Source organism: Bombus flavifrons, chromosome 8 (assembly GCF_040668555.2).
Source record: "Bombus flavifrons isolate JBK064 chromosome 8, iyBomFlav1_principal, whole genome shotgun sequence".
In the NCBI taxonomy this organism is placed as follows: domain Eukaryota; kingdom Metazoa; phylum Arthropoda; class Insecta; order Hymenoptera; family Apidae; genus Bombus; species Bombus flavifrons.
In genome coordinates, this window is record NC_138449.1 from 1,255,419 (window position 1) to 1,276,357 (window position 20,939).

The window sequence follows — 20,939 nt, forward strand, 5'->3', positions numbered from 1 at the left end:
ACGTGAGTCGTGCTTTCAAGTTTAACGACTGCGATGTTGCTGAATAATTCTACGAATATGCTATTATAAATCTAAGCGTTTTGCGGTCGAGGCAGGTGGTCGATGTGGAACTGTAGAGATACGAATTTGGATATAGGTAAGAATAAGATTTCATAATCGTAGTTACGTTTCCGATGAATATTTGGGAATAGTGTATTTACTCAACATTGTGCATTGTTTTCCTCTTTTGTATATATTTACTTCGTTTAATGATTTTTCGTTGAATATGTAGCGGCACATGAGTTGCAGGACAATTCAAATCATGTTGTTGTTTTGCCTCGGAGTATCAATATCGTTAGGAAACACGTAATGTAATAATAAATAAACTCCGGGCAAAACAATGTCGCCGCTACGTGCAACCGTCGAACAAAGACGAATTTGAATTTTCCAATTCTCTCTCGACCAGTTTAAATAAACGGACGCGATCGCAAGCGAGTCAATTATCAGTCAGTATCTACGAGTATCTACAGAGTAGTTACGAGTTGTCAACGAGCGATTATACACTGTCTTAGCGAATTTGTTAGTACGGGCGTCTGAACGACATTACCTGTAATTATTTATCTATTTATTATTTTAAATACACTTGACGGTTCCAATAACGAGTTACATCGTTATTTCGATCCGTCATACTCAATCTTCTACAAATAAATTGTCACATATTGGCTGATACAAATTATTGTTATTGTATTATTGTGAATATTTTTATTCTTATTTCCATTTATTATGGAAGATCGCAGTTTAGATTTGGGCTCTGTTTCTTTTTTCTACATTTGGAATTTAAATTTTCGTTTTCTTGAAATTATTCATAAGTATATATAAGTATATATATATGTGTATATATGTAATTTAATTATCCATGATTATCATATTTATTGTAATTTATTATTATTCGATAATTCTTGTACCAAATAATTTCATGGACTCGCGTGGAAGAGAAAAAAAACATCGCAACGTCCTCACGATAGCAATCGAAACAAATGGGTGACTCATTTGAATTTTTGAAAATACGGGAGAAAAAGCCGTATCCTCGACAAGGAAACCGTTCCCTGCATTTCACCAGTCTAAACGAAACACCGAGTCTTCTGCAGGGACTGATGTATATAACGTTTCTTCCTTTTTCCTTGTTTTTAATAACATTACCCATGTAAGATGAGAACATACAAAAAATCATCCGGGATGTTTTCGAGAGTAACATTGCATGTATAAGAACTTAGCGAGTTGTTAAAATTAATGTAGAGAAATGCAAATGAAACGTATTTCGTTAACTTTTGTTTCATTCAAAGCTTGATTTAATCTGTTAATTCCAATGTTCCGTAACTAGATATTTCTTTAATTACTTTAATTACAGAATTAAAATTTCATTTTGTTAGTCGTGGATTTTAAATCTTTTCAATTGTAAATACGCTATGTATTATACTAGATATACTAATAGAAATAAAATAATAGGCAAAACAATAGGTGATGTTTCAATATAAAAAATTGATAATTAAAATGAAACCTGACGTGTACAATGTCTAATAATAAGATCTATACATATCTCAATATAGGAATTTAAAATTCTTTATAAAAAGACTCATAACCTTTTGGAGACGAATTAATTCACCTTGTCAGATTAACAGATTCAAAATGTATGAATATGCTAATTTTTTATTTTGGCACTCTATTTGAATTTTTGACACTTGTGACTTTGATTCAATACTAAGTTCGTACACATTACAAATCTAAGTTAGAGGATTAAGATTAGCGATAATCACTATCTAGTTTATCTACATTCGTGACATGGATTTTATTGTCTGCTATCCACTTAAATAAGTGCGTGGCTGCACTCCAGGACAATGCTGGAACTTGTTATTAAAATACACGCAACGCAGGAAAGTTTAATAGCGCCTCCTATATATGGAAATTTTGCACGGGAAAATGCTACAGCTACAAGCTGTCCGCTTGCAAATACGTGGCTAGTAGAAAGGTTGGATAAAGGGTTAAAAATGGTTTATGCAAATTTTGTCAACCAGTTGTTTAGAACGAAACATTGCTACCATTTATTTGATATATATTTCAAGATCACTAAAGACTTTACTAAAGATATATTCGATTAATATATTTATCGCACACGAGTAATTTTCGCATTTAGCATCTTTGTATAAGATGCTAAAAATAGAATTTTGAAATATCACGATGGTATTACATATTCTGTTTGATCTGTCCGTTGCTTGTTCACATCTTTAGGGGAGGGTAAGTTAATAAGTAAAGTTAAAAGAGGATAAACTTATATCACACGAGAAACAAAGGTTAAAAAATATTGTTACGAACTAGTTTGAGATGGAGGTGTAGGAACATATCCTGTTAAAATCTTTCGTTAATAGCAAGCTTTGAAAATCAGCTAATTTCTGCCATCTTCCTTTTCCGAATTGATCAAATGTGGAACGATCTACATATGTATATATATATAAACAAACTATATAATTTTACCGAAGTTCACTTGATGCTGCATGAGTTTCCCAAAACTGGTGGTTAAATTTTGGGCGGGTAACCGAACGAAACGGCGTATTCTTCAGAAAGGTACGGAGAGATAAGCTTATCAGCGAAGCCGAGGTTGGAAATATCTGCAGCTGACTGTGGTTCCGGTGGTCTTATCCTCCTGTGAAAGCCGCTGGCCACCGGTTGCAGCGAATAAAACCGACGTTTCATAGCGTGACCCCCTTGGGCAAAAACAGGACATACTGACCGACACTTTACTACCGTGAGACTTCCGGGACCGCACGACATCCGGTTCCAGTGTCTCGTGAGTCATGCCTCGTTTCCAACGTTCACAGAAAGAGTCTGGGAGGAGTTGATTAAAATGGCCGTTCCGTACATTCCTTGATAATCAAGAGTTCTGCAACTTCGTAGAATGTGGCATTTCCTTTTTTGAGGTAATATGTGTGGCTAATAGTAGTCACAGTAGAAGCAGTATATGAATTTTATCCAGGTGTACATATTAATGACGAATTAGTAATTACCGCCTTTTTATGGAATTGTCAGACTCTAAATTTAAATTATCTATTAAAAAACGTATTTTTTTATTTACTATATATACCGCTATATATATTTGCTATATATATTGCTTCGCCTATATATATATATATATATATATATATATATATATATATATATGGCAGTTAACACGTTGACTGCCACGCATGTTTTCAATGAAATCTCCTTCAGGCCACGCATGCCGTAGTACCAACCGTTCTCTGCTAGGTACTCCCATCGATATTTTAGTAATGCGAGTGGCTCAAGTGGTGGTCTCAAGAATGATCTCTCGTTTCGTTTGTTCGCAACATTAAAACCACTAGCTGTTGTCGAATATAATGAGGAAAAATGTGGTATAGATTATTCCGACCAAATGGTTTCTTATACCATCACAATTAGAAAAGGAATCAAATGGTACAGAAAACTTGGCATTCAACTCCTTCTGGGAATTTTTGTTGTAAACGCTTTGACGGTTGACAAAATTGCAACAAGGAAGAATATAAATATTAGAATATTTAGAGAATTATTAGTTGCAAAATTATTAGGGTTGTCTAAAAATACAAAAAATCCTTGTCTTCGACGTAGTCAGCGTAATATTGCCGTTCGGAAAAATGATTCCGAAAGAAGCATTGGACGCGCATGCAAACTATGTTATGCAAATAAAAGACGTCGAATGGACCGAACAAAGACACGAGAGAATTTAAAGAAAACAACAACTTATTGTCCAAATTGTCCCGACCAACTTCAGCTATGTATAAAATGCTATAAAGTTTTATATTCAAAATATTTTTTTGTAATAAACCATTTACGTATTACTTTTATAACAATTCAATAGTTTTATTATTTCTGCTGGAATATCTTTTCAAATACCTACGACGATCCTTCGCAAGTAGTCAAATAAGCGTCACCCGAATACGGGTGACGTGGCCCTACCGGAAACATTGCTGTCGCCCGAATACGAGTGTCGTAGCAGTCAACGTGTTAAATATCATTGATTGTATTAACACCAGAAGTCTTTCTATTAGTTTAGAAAATCCTTTAAATCTTACAGATGAAATGTGAGCTCTGCAGAAAGATTTAATATTAGCACTAATATAAGATATGATTGATGTAGTAAACTAAAATTTATTGTTTCAGTACTAAGAAACTGATAGGAGCTTAAGAGAGTCAGAAATTCGTAGGTTAGGCAGGTATTAAGATCACTCATGCTTGAGGCTTGACATGAGCAGGAGCTAAGATAGATGCTATTAAGCTATTAAGCCATTAGGCTTCCCTTCCTTCCTCTTCTTTATTTCTTTTTCCGTTCGACTAATCCTTTCCTCCCTTCAGTTTCATTTCATTTTCTCCTCCTTGTCTTCTTCTTTGTCCTTCTAATTCCTGTATAAAATTCTATTTCATCAATTGCAAATTCTAAAACACTATAATACGATATCAATCCACCACCACTATAATAATGAATAAATGAAATACAATAAGTAGTGTAAAATTTTATTATACTGAGTAAATTTAATAAAATTCTAGTGCATTAAATAAAGATTCCATTATACTTTATAATTCAGTTTTAATTTACCATAAGAATAGTGATTAATAAATACTATATTATATCATCCTTCTTTCCATTCTCTTTCTTTTCATTCTGCTCTTCCTTCTCCACTATATTCTTCAAGATTTCAAACAATCGAGGTTAGTTTCTACAAAACTCAGATTTTTTTTAGAAGTCTTCAACCTCTTAATGTCTTCCTTAAACATTAAATTTCATATAATCGGCTCACCTCCACTATATATTTGTGAAACTCCGCGGAACAAGGTTCTGAAAATAAATAAGTGTTTACGAACAGTCGAGTCGGGTAACCGGGTGAAATTAGTTTTCTCTAGCCTTCTCCTTCGTCCTTCTCATGGAGCTTGGTAAGATGAAACTCGGCACAAAGGACGAACTCAAATATCACGTTTAATTAGGGAGCGTGTAATGCAAACAATGGCGAGGTCCGGGAGTGCAAATTGAACTGCGGCCGAGTCGCGTTTAGAATTTTTACTCGACACTGGAGACGCTGCGTTCCGGCCAGCAACTCGAGCAAAGTTCAGTTTCCTTTCTTCTAGATGGAACAATTATTTTTTTATATCAGTCCTGCGTTTCCAACTGTTTCTTTTCTGTCATTATGCGTGCAACGTACTAACTAAAATTATAGTGATTATATTAGTAAAATTTAAGATCAATCTAGAAATGTGTATACAGTTAGCCACGGAAGTATCTAAATACTTATAGAAACCATTATATTATATATTAAATATATGTGTCATACGAAACATTTTGAAATTCGTTTATGTATGTATGTAGGAATGTAGTATAGTGTAGTATCGTGTACGGATTGCTTGGGAGATATCGGGTGTGTGTTATCAGCGTTGTCAAGGAGTGTTGCCAGCGTGCACAAAAGAGAACCATTGTAACGGGAGTAGTGAGTGACGAATAGTGACTGCGTAAACGATATTGTAAACGATATTGTAACAATCATTCCGTTACCAAACCTACTAGCACTATATTATTTCCTACATGTATATACGTTTTCAGATTAGTTTCAAACTTTGCAAACACAGTCATAGCTGTCGCGTCCAATTACAGTGCTAATAAAATTTCAAAATGTTTTAATAATACATACAATATATAAGTTGAAATACTTTCGTGAGCCACTACAAGTATGATAGAAATTAGCATATTACTAAAACTAATAGAAAAGCTTCATCGTTATAATTGCTATAATAGTAACAGTAGAAATAGTGCATCGTCATCTCGAGATGAAAGTCGAAATACAAGAATAATTTGTCGTATATATTGACAGATTAATATTTCGACGCGAACCACGTTCAAAATAGCAGCTTCGTACGGATTAATGAAAAAGGGACGCGAATATTTGTCGTCGTTAGCTTCATCCACGAAGAGAAATAACACAGGACAAATTCGACGTACGAATTTCGAGGGGGAAAAACTGCAGCTTTTTCGTGGATTTTTAGAGGTAGGCTTGCGTCACGAGGTTGATATTATAGGTAGAAAAAGCTTTTCTCCATGGTCCAGCGACCGCAATATATTTATTATCCTGCACGAAACGCGGGATGCGGAGACTGTTACACGTGTATGGTCGCCGCCAGCAAAATTAGATCTCTTCGCAGGGTGAATTTAGTCCAGAATCTCTCGTCTTCCATGGGTGTATCCACCCCCTCTCCAACGGCGACACCGAAGTCTGCACTGGAAATCCAAGGTTGTTTAATTAAGAATTTAATTCAGACGTTATTTGTTCGTTTCCTTGCAGCCTTTTTACACTCTTTGGACACGTTCGTTGATTCTTTTCGAAATTAATCGCGAATAAAGTATGATTGATGACGTTTGCGAGGAATTATTTTTTCCAAAAGTCTCTTTATTCCTTAGCATATCAATCTTAGATGATCGATGTCTTTTATCTATTATGGTCAGATAGTGGTTTCTTATCATCGTTGTATTACTTTCGATTCTAATACATATTTCTATATGTATATACAGCAAAAAGATGCAATTCATTCTGTTAATATAGCGAATGCTTCGCTTTTAATAGTTTGTATCTTTTTACATATGTCGATTCTACGTAAATGCATAAACATTTGGCTATCATTGAAAATCGTGTGCTATAACTGTTATTTATTTAGCATGTAGGTAATTTCAAATGTTATTACAGATATATTATATTGTGTAGTGACCTCATCTTATTGTTAGTATATTAAAAGTTATCTGAAATTCTATGTGGTTGTCTTCCTACTCACGAAGGGTTTCCTTAAGTTGAGTAATTTTATAATTTGTCACCCAATAGCATTCTACGTATACGTATCTTAAAATTTTCTTCATTTTATGTATATAATAATATATATAATATTATATACTGTATATTATATATTGTATATAAAATGAAGAAAATTTTAAAGTTTTATATATATAATATACAATGTATAATATTATATTTTATATATAATATTAAATTTTAAAATTTTCTTCATTTTATATATATAATATACAATATATAATATTATATATATTATTATATATAGAAAATGAAGAAAATTTTAAAATACGTATACGCAGAATGCTATTGGGTGACGAGTTATAAAATTAGTTAAATATATAATAGAATTTCACTATATTCAAATTCAAACATAGAATATAAATAGGAATCAAGGTAGCAAAGATCAGAGAGATTCACAAAAATCTAAAACAAAATCATCATCTCAAAATTTATCAATGAGACCAAACAAAGAAGAATGTGCGCAATTCTTTCGTTTATCGAGCAAATGAGCGCGTACAAATGTTATTGAGCGTGAAACGGGGGGACGCGTGAATTATTCATTTCGCTGAGCGTGTTAATGTAATCCAACGTGTTAAAGTATACGCGTTCGAGAATCGATCCTTGGTTAATCCCAGAATATATCGTAAAGCTCGTCGCGGCGCCCGGCTGACCCACATTTCCCGCATGGAACTTTTGGAACTGGCTGGCCACGGCGGGGCGGTGTGCAGCAGAATGTGGAAAATTTATGAATCGTTAAAACGACGTTAGCGACGAGACGTTTCTAACGTGCATTCCCGACCACCGGTGAACATCCGCCGACACCGAGTCGACAAACTCGTCGCTCCCGCCGTATAGGCAAATAGGATTGAGGGGATCGGATTAAGGGACGTTAAACGGCGCACCCCATCTTGTTCCGTCTCGACGCTGAAAACGCCTACGAATCGAATTCAAGGTCTACGAACTTGATTGTTTCTGGCGACAAAGTGTTTGCACAAATTCCTGAGATGATGACATTGTTCGATCTGGTTTATATTATTTATGTTTTCGTACTTTTCGATATTACTTATTTTTCAAACATTATAGCATATGAGAAGCAGTATTAGCGATGTATAAATTGATGTATTTCAAAGAGAAGTGGAACTTGTATTTGTTAAGATGTTATCCATTGTAAAGATTGGAAAATCGAAATATTCGCGCAAGTGTAATTTATAGTATACTAAGATTTTGAGTTATTGCTAATTAAAATTTTTAGTTTGATTTATGGGAAAATCTATGTTATTGGACGGATACTTTCTGTATACGATATTTTTGCCTAATTGGAGAACAATATTTTACACAAGAAAGAAGAATGAATCACAGGAGACGCTAAAAAGCGAGGCAATTTTATAGTATAAATTTATACATATCCAGTAGTAGTAGTATATAATTCATCTTCTATTGGATATCTAATATCTTTATTCATCATTGCCTTCCAAATATAATTTGTTTCTATCATTTCTTAAGTATCTAAAATATTCATCATCTTCTTCCTATTCTTCGTCTCGGAGAAATCTCGGAGAAAGTTATGAATAGACTGCAGATATTTATACAAGTTCGTATTTTTACAAATAGAAATTTTTGTTTTACCTGCTAAATGATACAAAATCTACTTTGCTTTGAATATATATATTTTTAATACTTTTAATCGTTATATACATATATACGTATCCGTACATCTTTTAAATATATTCACAAACATTTGCACTCTAGTTATAAATAATTGAAGATAATTTCGAACAATAATATAAATGATCTTTGTCCATGTCGGCATCTTACTAATACACCCTAACTAAGAATAATGGACATGTCAAGTACGGCCAACAGTTCCCAATCGTGTTCAAAAGATTACGTGTGTGCAACATTATTTAAGAGATTGTCAAGAGTAAGAAATTGAATCCAACTATTTCATCCTTCAATGGAAGAAATTGAAAAAGGTAGCAATCTGTTGGTAAGAGAAATGAAGAGTAAAAAGAAAAAGATATTATCTAACCGCAGAATCAAGCTTGGACACTGTTCCATTTCTCTAACACGTCAGCTACGATTAATCAAGAAACCTCGACGACACTTACTTTAAAAAGAAGACAAGGAAGAGAAAAAGAAGATACTTCTAGCAACTCCGTTGCGAAGCTGGGATTGTTAATCACGAGCGACTCCGTGAAAGTTCGCGATCAACGACGCCTCGAAGTAAGAATTCACCCTCGTCGTCTCGTTCTCTTAATGGAACATGTTCGTTATAATCGTAGCTACCAGAGAGAGGAAAGAGAAAATCGAACGTATCGTATTATTAACACGTTCCATAGAAACTCGTCGATTTCTCAATCCTCTTAGTACATCTTTATTTTATTAATTTCATATTTTATTTCAACTCTACTTCTAGACGAATACCAAATTACTAAGGCATATGTCTCATATTAATTTAGATATTTGTGAATTTTTATTTTTTAATGTTGTTCAAAATAATTTCATTTTCTATTTGCATTTATTGATATAATTATTGAATATATTAACCAAATTTTTCTACTATATACCTTTTATTATTTATTTCTTATAGCAGCTATCCAAGTATCAGAATAATATTAAACATACGATGTTGCTAAAAATCACAATATAGGTACAATAATGATGTTACAATGATCTCGCTGGAAGGGTAATATATGATTATATTCGTATCGAAATCTTTTAATGAAAATGAAATAATTATGACAGAATCGATGAATAAGATTCTTGTTTGTCTAAACAATACACACCGACTTTTCTATCGAAGTTTAACTTCATCCAAAATTTCCACCAATAAAAAATTTTCTCTCTCGCATTATTCTTCTAACGTCGAGTCCTTTTAATTATATGCTAGCTTCTACTTTCACAAATTAAATTGAGAAACTATAATCGGCTATGATCTTCTTCTCCGATAATCAAACAAAATTCCAGTAATAGAAAGCTTTAAAGCGTATAGATTTTAAAACCACAGTCTCCTTCTTGAATGGTATCGCGTGAAGACTAAAAGGGTTGCGAAAGCGTCTTTCAATGTGCAATTACGAGGATTGCGCTGGAAGTTAAACGATCACAGCTATTAGCGAAATTAGTAACTCCGTCTTACGCCGCCGAAACGATTTCCCGATCATCCTAAATGACACTATTCTGAATTCTTATCCCGTATCTCGAACACTCAAATTTTTTCCCGAAGAAAGCGATGATTTATCGCTGTATCGTAAGATGTAAAGGGTATTGGAAAAGTTTCGCAGTTATCCGCTGAAGAGTTGTCGAAGTCTCGCGGAGGAGCGATTAAAAATTGATGATCGACGGAAAGGCGAGAATCCTTGATATTCCTCTTCGCCAAAGGGAAAAACACTCGATCGAGGAATCACGATGAATTAATAAAAGTTTGCGGTCCTGATACGAAATCGTGAATCCAAAAATTCTCTTACTCATTTATGCGGTTCGTAAATTTTGCGATAGTCCATAAACGAAACAGAATAACCTTGAAAATGGTTGTATTTAAAGTTTGAACGTTGCATCGCGATATGTATTTGCACATTGTAAAAAATATAAGAAGTTTAATTTATCAAGTAGAAGCTCAGTTCGACGTTTAACTTGTACATTATCATGAACGATGATGATTCGTTGGGCCATAAGTGATATCCATATGTTATTGTTTGTTATTGTTTTAAGTTGCATCGCGATATGTGTGTCTGCACATTGTAAAAAGTATACAAAATTTAATTTATCAAGTAGAAACTCAGTTCAGCGTTTAACTTATTCATTATCATGAGCTATGATGATTCGTTGGGCCATAAGTGATGTCCATATGTTATGGTTTGTTACTGTTTTAAGTTGCATCGCGATATGTGTGTCTGCACATTGTAAAAAGTATACAAAATTTAATTTATCAAGTAGAAACTCAGTTCAGCGTTTAACTTATTCATTATCATGAGCTATGATGATTCGTTGGGCCATAAGTGATATCCATATGTTATGGTTTGTTACTGTTTTAAGTTGCATCGCGATATGTGTGTCTGCACATTGTAAAAAGTATACAAAATTTAATTTATCAAGTAGAAACTCAGTTCAGCGTTTAACTTATTCATTATCATGAGCGATGATGATTCGTTGGGCCATAAGTGATATCCATATGTTATGGTTTGTTACTATTTTAAGTTGCATCGCGATATGTGTGTCTGCACATTGTAAAAAGTATACAAAATTTAATTTATCAAGTAGAAGCTCAGTTCGACGTTTAACTTGTTCATTATCATGAACGATGATGATTCGTTGGGCCATAAGTGATATCCATATGTTATGGTTTGTTACTGTTTTAAGTTGCATCGCGATATGTGTGTCTGCACATTGTAAAAAGTATACAAAATTTAATTTATCAAGTAGAAACTCAGTTCAGCGTTTAACTTGTTTATTATCATGAACGATGATGATTCATTGGGCCATAAGTGATATCCGTATGTCATTGTTTGTTATTGTTGTAAGTTGCATCGACTACAATCGTAATTAGCGACATATAGAAAGTGGTTAAGTATGGTAAATAATTTTAATGGTTTATTAAGTACTATAATAATGAACACTCGTAAATACGGGGATTATAGGATTTTATGATTATTACATAACTTTAAAGGTTCAAGCAGTGCAAACAACGCAAATATTTCTTTATCAGATTATCGGAAGTGTTTGAAAACTTGTAGAAGCTGATTCACAATGTACCCTGTATATTATGTATATATTATGATTTTGATCATTTAATACCATATCTTTTACATCTTTCAAAACAGTTTATACCAGGTATGTAAATATGAAACCGGAATTTTTGTATAGAAAATACACGTTTATTGTATGAAAATGATTAAAAATATTTTATTCGAAGTATTGCCCATCGTTAGCTATACATTTTTCCCACCTGTCTGGCAATTGGTGGATGCCACGCCAAAAAAACTGTCGCTCTTTTGAGGCAAACCAGTCATCGAGCCATTTTCGTACATTTTCGTAAGAAGTGAAATGCTGGTCAGAAAGTGCGTGTCCCATCGATGCAAATAAATAGTAATCGGACGGAGCCAAGTCTGGTGAGTAAGCCGCGTGCGAAAGTATTTCCCAACTGAACGCTTCGATCGTTTCCTTGACCAGTTTTGCTGTATGCGATGGTGCATTATCACGAAGCAAAATTACTTTGTGTTGCCTTTTTTGATATTCTGGTCGTTTTTCACGCAAAGCTTGATTCAAATCGATCATTTGTTGTCGGTAGCGCTTGGTATTAACGGTTTCGCCAGGTTTTAACAGCTCAATTCGCTGTCTTGAAACTTTTTCGGTGGTCTTCCACGTTCTTCGTTCCTCGCGTCAAAATTGCCACTTCTGAATTTTTTAAACCACTCAAAGCACTGTGATTTACCAAGAGCATGCTCACCGTAAGCTTCGACAAGCATTCGATGCGATTCTGCAGCAGTTTTCTTCAAATGATAACAGAAAATCAATGCTGTCCGCAAATCGTAGTTTCCAGGCACAAAATTTGACATGTTCAACGCTATTACAAACTATGCTGTTGTATGAAACTTGTATTGTTCCGAGTAGAAAATGTTTGTTAGATGTCAACAAAGACTTTTGGCATCAATGACGCAGTTTAATGATAACTACATTATCAGCTAGGGCCATCTATAGGCAAATTCCGGTTTCATACTTACAGACCTGATACAGAATATAAGCAATACATTCCTCGTTCTCTTTAAAGCTCCTCCAGATTTTCAATTATTCACGGATGTAACGATTTCTTTGAAGTTTTTAGAGGAGCAACTTTACATCGTTAAAGGTTCGGTATCAGTGACAAGAGATTTAAAAAAGTTGAGTACCAAACCAGAGAGGTTCAACATAGGAACGTCAGAACAACCTTTATTCGGGACAAAAAATTTCCACAGCGTTTAATTCCGCGTTCGTGCCTTCACAATTTTTCCTGAAATTTTTCCCTGGATCTCTATTTTTCGATGCTCTCGAGCACACTCGTAACCTTTTAATCCCTCCATTGAATCCATCGTGTTCGTTTCTCCTTGCAAAATAATAAGGAAGCCGGCGACGCTAGCGATTAATGCGTGTGAACCGTCGCGAAGAACAAATAAAAGACATCAAAGAAAGAAATGAAAGCGAATTCCAGCAAGAGAAGCGCGGTCGTTGATGATTTTCGGCATTCATCGTTTATATTTTTTTATAAAAAAAATAGATTTTGTTATTTAATTTGTACTTTACAATTTGTTCAGCTGGACATTTGGTAAATTTTTCTAGCTTCATTGCTAAATAACATGTGTATGTCGAATATACAGGGTGGTTGGTAACTGGTGGTACAAGCGGAAAGGGACTGATTCTACGCGAAGAAAGAAGTCGAAAATATAGAATAAAAATTTTTCATTTGAGGCTTTGTTTTCGAGAAAATCGACTTTGAATTTTCGCTCGGTACGCGTGCGGTATGTTATAACGGATCTCACTGTAGATCGTAGTCTGGATGGAAAAATTAAAAAAAAAAAAAATTAAAAAAATAATTTGTATTCTATATTTTCGACTTCTTTTTCTGCGTAGAATCACCCCCTTTCCGCTTGTACCACCAGTTACCAACCACCCTGTATAACATGTGGGAGTTTGACTATTTTATTTCTTTAATGAGGTCAGTGGGGTGTTTTCTTCTTAGTCTTCTTTCTGTGACAGTTTTGCTCGCTTCAGCAGCCAGCTGGTTTTGATGTGTTGCCGTTCTTTATTTGTATTTTTCTGCGCAACTGCCGATTTCTTCTTTGACCGTTTTTATTCTTAAATCTGCGTATATCCTCGTTTCTGACAAACCATGGGGCGTCGACTATTGTTCTCAGCATCTTCGATTGGAGCGATTTTAGTTTATTTATGTGGCTCATTGCTGCTGTCCCCCAAATTGGTTTTATTATCGTTTTGTAGATTTTTATTTTATTTTCTATGTTGAGTTTAGAGTTTCCACTAGTTGGTCAATACATCTGTCTCCTTTTTATCCGTGTTTTGTCTATAATTGATTCAGTATGTTGTTTCCATGTAAGTTGTGTGTTTAAGTGGTCATCGTTCATATAACAACTTGTCCTGAGTCGGAGCGATGAATTTAATTTAATAATAATAATATCCGTCGAAATTTTAGCTTCCAGTGTTGCCTTTTTTCCTTCCGCTTGACTTTCGCAAAGCTATGCCAACAAAAGAAGCTCGCGTGGTCAGGGGAAAGAATATAACGAAATTTGACGATTCACCATTCGATGCAACAAAACGATGCGAAATAGCGGAGTTTCATGGAAATTCAATTTTTAATCGCACCCGATCTATTCATCGCGCGTCAATCTCAACGAGCGCGTATAAATTCCGTTGGTATGTTCGCGGTGCAGATGACTCTGCAATTCACTCTAGCATTGATGATGAAGGAAGAAACGTTCGAATGATGGGCAATAAAGTAATGAACGAAAGGTTTAAAAATAATATGAATGCACCCCTGTATATGAATTTGTGTAGGAATTAACAATAATTTCGCTACAGATGGTGGTTCATAAGGGACATGTTGTAGCTCTGTAATTTAAAAAAAAGATTATTTATTAAGATTAGGACTATTTTTTTACGGGACTATACAACTTTCGAAGTTTGATTATTTTTGCATTGTTTGTGAAATTGTGTATTGCTTGTGTATTGTTTGTTTTGTTATCTAAATGTATTGCGATAATATTAACAATTCTTATTCTGTCATATACTTCTTTTCGTGTGATAGGTTAATGCGTTATGCGAATTTAAAGGAATCTTCTTTGTCCGAACACTACATTCAAACGGTCTAAGGATAAAAAGTTCTTAGAATGTCAATTTTTAAAAATCAATCTTATCGTATCATAACGTTCTGCTATACACAATAAACAAGTAAAACTACGATAGTTAGAAATAAATTGACTTATATCATATCGAAGAAAAGTAAGTGTCGATAGTTGGTTCAACGAGACGTGAGAGTGAACATAAACAAAACGTGACTGCTGCGACTGCAGCTGTGGCTATCATATTTTGTATACTATAGATACTTCTGAAATATGTATTATTTCTTTTGCCCGATACTGCAATTGGAAGACCAAAAAAATCTTGCGTCGCTGAAAAATTTAGATGAATCACCGTGCATAATCCTGAACTGATAAAACCCTTACAGCCCATTTGTGCAGACAGAGGATAGAGGACCGAGAAGTATTTGGACCACTTAACAACGCACTTTCCCGCCATTAAACGAAAGCCAATCTGAGGAACAACGATAGATTACAGTCGCCAAATTACCCCGCTTTATTTAAAGAACGAATTATCCGACTGAATCGATTTCTTCGATATAATACGAATCGTAACCACAGCTGCAAGGTTGTCGAATGGGGTAATTGATCCGAAAGAAACTGAGATTCGATATTGAATTAACTTTTTTCTTTCACTGTTTGTGAATAGTAACACCCCAGTTTCGAAACTCTTTCAGTCAGTTCGAATCGGAAACTTCGCCCTAACGAAATTATCGTTAAATTTCTGAAACACTGATTAAAAAGATTGTTGATTTTTGTGATTTGTTTTTGTATATTAAATGATAGTTTAATTTAGTTACTTTAATAGTTATTTCAAACGATTAGTCCCAGTTTTTCTGGAATTTGGTTTATGTCTCTGGTTTACAAAAAATACATTCTCCGAAAATTTCTGATAAAAATATATTTATTGAAAAGCTAAATTTCGAATAATTTTTACACTGTTAAATGTTACTACGTTATAAAACACGAATTGATGATTGTACAATCATTTTCTGTACATTTTTTTATAAACAGGACTAATTGGAAGTATTGAAGTAAACTTTATCTTTCCTGACTTAAATCCAATCAATTCGTGTTTCGTACTTTTATCATACAATATGATGAACATAGTAACTCAAAAATATTTGTAGTGATAAATTGTGTGCAATATTGAAAAGTTTATAAAATTTGTAAACCAAATACTATTTCAAAACCGCTAGGCTGAAGTAAAATTGTCTATCCAGTACGTAAATAAGATCTCAAAATCTCGTCTTATCTTTGTGCTAAGATGAAGTTTTGATAAAACCAAGAAACAAATACAATCTTGAGCAAATTGGGATTAATTATTTACATAATTTAACATACGAGAGAATTTTATATTAACAGTTTCGAATTACATAGAGGAAAGAGTGGTAATATGGTCTCTGTTATGCCTCGAAGTATAATATACGCCGTGTTCCTAACCGTCTTCTTTGGTACTACAATGTCAAACAGATCGTCTTACATGACCGGCGAGATATACACAATGTAGCGGTAAGCGCACAGTTGTCAAGCAGCGAGTTCTAAAAAACATCGATTCGCCTTCGGTCTGTTATTTTACCTACACAAACAAGGTGGCATACGTGATCATAGGCGCGAACGTTCGCTAGAACCGAGCGTGGTGGGGGTCATATCTAAGAGAAGACAAAGGAAAAACTCGAAGGGCAATGAATGTCATACGAGGAGTCAAACCGAATGCATCGAGAGATTCAGAGAAATAAAATCAAGGTCGCTTAGTCAAACTAATACGTCGAGAAATACTATAAAGTCGAGTCGAATTATAATAATAAACTAGTTGTATCATCGTAAAATCATTTGTAACGTGTTAATTATAATTTTAAATATTGCTAAAAATAGAAGCTTATATTAATCCTGTTAATCCAGTGTTACAATCATTTGAACCACCTCTGTTATCCAAATCGAAACAGGGGAACGACTGATTTGCGGCGTCGACTATCAAAATCATAGCGAGAATTTACGTCTCTCGCTGACGCGTTCCCTCGCGATCGCGTCTCTCCGCGAACGGTCGTAACAGTCTCAGAGTCTTATATTTGTAACTAAAATCTGGTTCATAATTTAAACTGCTTCAAATTTTTGCGTAAAATGTTCGTAAATTAATAAACTTATCTGTGATGAAAGGCGAAAGTAAAAGAAAAAGAATAAAGTCAGTTTTGGAACTTGTACAAAAGTGACAGTAATGTGGCCCTCTGACAAAAATCATAAAAGATCATTTTTTAGTAACATTTTGAGATGGAAGGTAAATAAATAAAGCGAATTCTTCTGTTCATATACAAAAGTCACACACGTATTCTTTCCTTCGCACTTTTGCATTCACTATGTTACGCCGCCTTACGACCTGTTTTCCATTTCCTCTTTTTAGATCGTAGAAATATAACTTTCTTGATCTCTGAGAAAAATTTATTCGAGGCATGTCTGTATTATAATGAACTGATTACAATATAAATAAAAAATGAAATAGCACTATAATATTTCAAGAGACATAGTTTCGGGAACTTCAACTATATTTTTGAAAATATCAAAGATTCAGTGATCGCACTTGTGTATATCGATTCTACGTATCTTTCGCAAATATATTCCAACACACGACGCTTCAACTCACTCAATTTGCAAGAAATATTCCTTTTTCAGGATGACGAAAAACGGAATGTTTTTCAAGTTATATTATTTATGCTTCTCATTAGCGAAAATAATATAATAGAAATCTGTTTCTCTACATACGAATGTAGTAGATGCAACAAATGACGTGTTTGTTGTAATATAGAAAATCACAAGCGGCCACATTACCACACCTTCCTTTACTAATTGAAATAGTTCAAAGCTAATTATTTATCGTCATATATAATAAAAGAAAATAACTAACTCCATTATATTATAGCAGAAAAAAATATGTAATTAATTTCATATTTTATCTTCATTCTCCTATGTCAAAAGCATAATTAAATGGTTATGGTTCTATACCAACAGCTATCCAATACTCTATCTTAGCATCAATACGAAACTTGCCGATCTTCAAATTATAACGAGTATTCTATATGTATACTACAACCCTTTGGAGCGTGATCATGTAACTGAATAATTTCCATCAGTCAGCTGGCCTCGACTTCCCCAGGGAATTACGATTAACCGTAGTATCGAGTCGATGTTGGTAACTCTATCAGAGAAGTTCTTGGTGAATCATCTTAACTAACACCTCGATAGAAATGTCAAGTTTCATATAACTCGACATACGTCCGTGGAGATCATAATTGAGAGAAGACATCAGTTAAGATTCGTGGATGCAATTCACGATGATTTTAACTAGGATGCAAAGAAACTTCTTTCAAGATTCCTATAGGTACGGCCGCGGAATGTGTTGGACAGTTTTGTGATAAAATACTTGCACGTTCCTCTGACTTGGAATGGATGCTCGTGGTATGCTTTAATTTACTAACTTGGCGACGTAAGTTAGCCTTCTGCGAGTTTCTAAGTTTAGTCCGGTCATGAAACGAGAGAATTATTCTATTATATGTTTCTATGCTGGTAATAATATCTTAAAAAAGTTTCGTATTTCATTAAATATATTATTGTAACGTGTGGATTATAGGAAAGTGAAGTTCAATTGGAGAATTTTGATGGTTTATTGGAAATTCGCTGTAATTACATTTAAATATTATTCAATTACCATTAATCCATTCGCAAGAGTTTGAAATGATAAAAGAGAAATTCACAAATATTAGTCCAATCAGAAGTTGAAATAGCAAACAGGTTCGTTATTAAATACAGTGGATTACATTACAGATAATAATATTATGAAAACGATTCATTAAGAAAAGTACATTACAGTTCATTAGAAAATGAACATTTCACTGATGATCCTATCTTTGTCAAAAATCTGTAAGAACTATATATAGATAAAATCTCTGATATGTATTATCATCTTAAATTTACATAAATACGTTTCCGTGGAAAACTTACAGAACAGTGTACATTTGTATCAAACAGAGTTTGGAGTTCTTTCGATGGAGTTCGAATATTTTGTCCCGCGAGAGCGAATAGAGAAAGATGGTTTGCAGTATTGCTCTCGTGAACATCACGAAAAGTAGCAATTGCAGCGAAATTCGCGGTGGAAATTGCGAAACTGGAAGCTCTTTGATAAGGTTTCGTCCAAGGAATAAAAGTATCTGTTGCAATGCGAAAAAGTAATTTTTCAGATCATGCTGGTTGTAGTTTCACGATGAACTTTTAGATCGTTTGGTAACCATTCCGAAAGAATACTCTTTAAAGTTTCTTAAATATTAGAAAGGCTATGATAATTTATAGATAACTCTACATATTTTCATCAAAACTCACAAAATATCGTTTTTAGGCTACTATGAAAAGATATTGGTAGAAATTAGTTCATTTTTACCTTCGTTGTATATATTGTATGTGTATATGTATATGTATATCTATATGTATATGCATATGCATAGTACAGCACATTTATAACTTTATATTCGTACCACTAAAGAAAGTACTCGAATTTAAGTTTAATTTGTGCTTGTATTTTAACTTATTAATATTATTGTACGATGTTAGAATCTACAATTATAAAGAGACATTAAATATAAAATATCTAAGTTTTCTCACATATATTAGTATAATGTTAAACTTAGAAATTAAATAGATATTAATTAATAAAGTAAAAAATTGTAAACTGTAAATAAAAACTTTGGTGTTGAAAAGAACGAAATGGTTTTACAAGTAATCTAGATTGTTTTCTTTCGCTTAGGATTAAGTATACAATCGAGATCGAAATTCGAGTAGTTGTATTCCAGACCGCAGAGCAGAAAAATAACTTGGTCCCCATTGAAAGAGCAGCAGATCAAACAACTTTAAGAGAATGCCTTTCAGGGACTGTTCACGATTTAAATTAGAAAGCAGCCTCCGTTTTGACGCAGCTGAGAAAACAAACCGACCACTCCTACCTTCAGTGTTCATCCTCAAAAACTTGTTAAAACAATTCGAAATCTCGAGCGGTTTCTCGTCGAGGAAAAACGTATAAACTTGCGAAACTTTTTTCAACTTTTCTAATAACATCAGAGTCGGAATACTCATCACGCTTTGATGATTAATAAGTCACGTAACAAAAGCAATATTTTTGACGACTGAACTGGACCTGGTGATCAAGATGGGCAAGCGATTTTAACAACATAATAACAATATTAACAAATCTATCGATAAACTTCAATAAAATTCTGTGATGTATGAGCCTTTCAAAGATCAAACTTGTCAACTCCACTTTTTTCTATCAAGTCTTCAATTTTATTATTCAGGTATATAATTAACATTGGACATCTTAGAAAACAAAGAACTATTTTCATAGATTTATTTATTATAGGAAGACAGCTTGATTCCTTTGTAAACACAAATGTAAATGTTAAAAAATAGTTCTTGTACTTGACATTTTTATCTGCAATTCAAGTTACAGAGCTGGTCAACATGACTTCTAAGGTACTCATACTTATTGTTTAGTACCCATCAATAGAATTGAACAATGTAAATTGTTTGAGAAGAAAGTTGGAACAAAGCGTTGCATGAACGCAACATTAGCCCTTAATGGATTAATGCACGCTTCCTTCCACACATCAAACTTAACCATCCCAGTATTCGACCAAGCTTAGTTATGAAGTTAGCCTAAACTTTCGGCAACCTCTTATACAATTAATTCTCCATCAACGTTCTTAGAATCAAGACACGAAGCTTCGAAAACTAACTGGATTCTTTCAGCCTGATTGCCTCGATCGGTCAAATTAAGTAAATCAATTTGTACATGTCGCGGGACGTGTCCACAACACGTCTGATCACCTTCTCTTCAAATTACAGCGCGATTTGGAAAGCAGTCAGAGAGTAGGACAGACACGTCTGCGAGGGACACCGCAATGCCACAGACGCTCGTGACAAATCTCATGGCTGACTTGCAATTGTAATGTTTAATCAGACGTGTAATTATGTCTACGGTCGATGTTACCAACCACTCTCCAGACCAGAGACGAATGAAATTTCCCTCGCATTCAGCCAAGTCGAATATTCGCGAGTACGTGATTACGCGATTTACTACGGTCCGCACACGCTGTTTCCGGCTCTTTCGCGCGGTCCCCTCACTTCCGGTCCTGCCTTTTCCCCTACGCCCTCTCTTCGAGTAACGAACGTTCGCCAACTCACCCCCGAAATGCTTTTGAACGAG

The 20,939-nt window shown here is 34.1% G+C and overlaps 1 protein-coding gene and 1 long non-coding RNA gene across 7 annotated transcripts in view; one reads left to right on the forward strand and one right to left on the reverse strand.

The window, feature by feature from the left end:
* LOC138182436 (uncharacterized) overlaps positions 1-20,939 on the forward strand; it is a 340,068-nt gene that overhangs the window by 256,808 nt on the left and 62,321 nt on the right. Inside the window, exon 1 of one of the 6 annotated variants that reach the window (XM_069118277.1) lies at positions 5,547-6,059. The exons of the other annotated variants lie outside the window; for them this stretch is intronic. The gene's annotated coding sequence lies outside the window, so the exon portion shown is untranslated. Of the gene's footprint in view, positions 1-5,546; positions 6,060-20,939 lie in introns of those variants that run through there. 6 annotated transcript variants of the gene reach the window in all.
* LOC138182814 (uncharacterized) lies at positions 4,013-5,249 on the reverse strand. The gene is made up of 3 exons (XR_011173914.1): positions 4,824-5,249; positions 4,622-4,742; positions 4,013-4,469 (listed from the first exon to the last, which is right to left on the reverse strand). It is a non-coding gene; the product is annotated as an uncharacterized LOC138182814 (long non-coding RNA).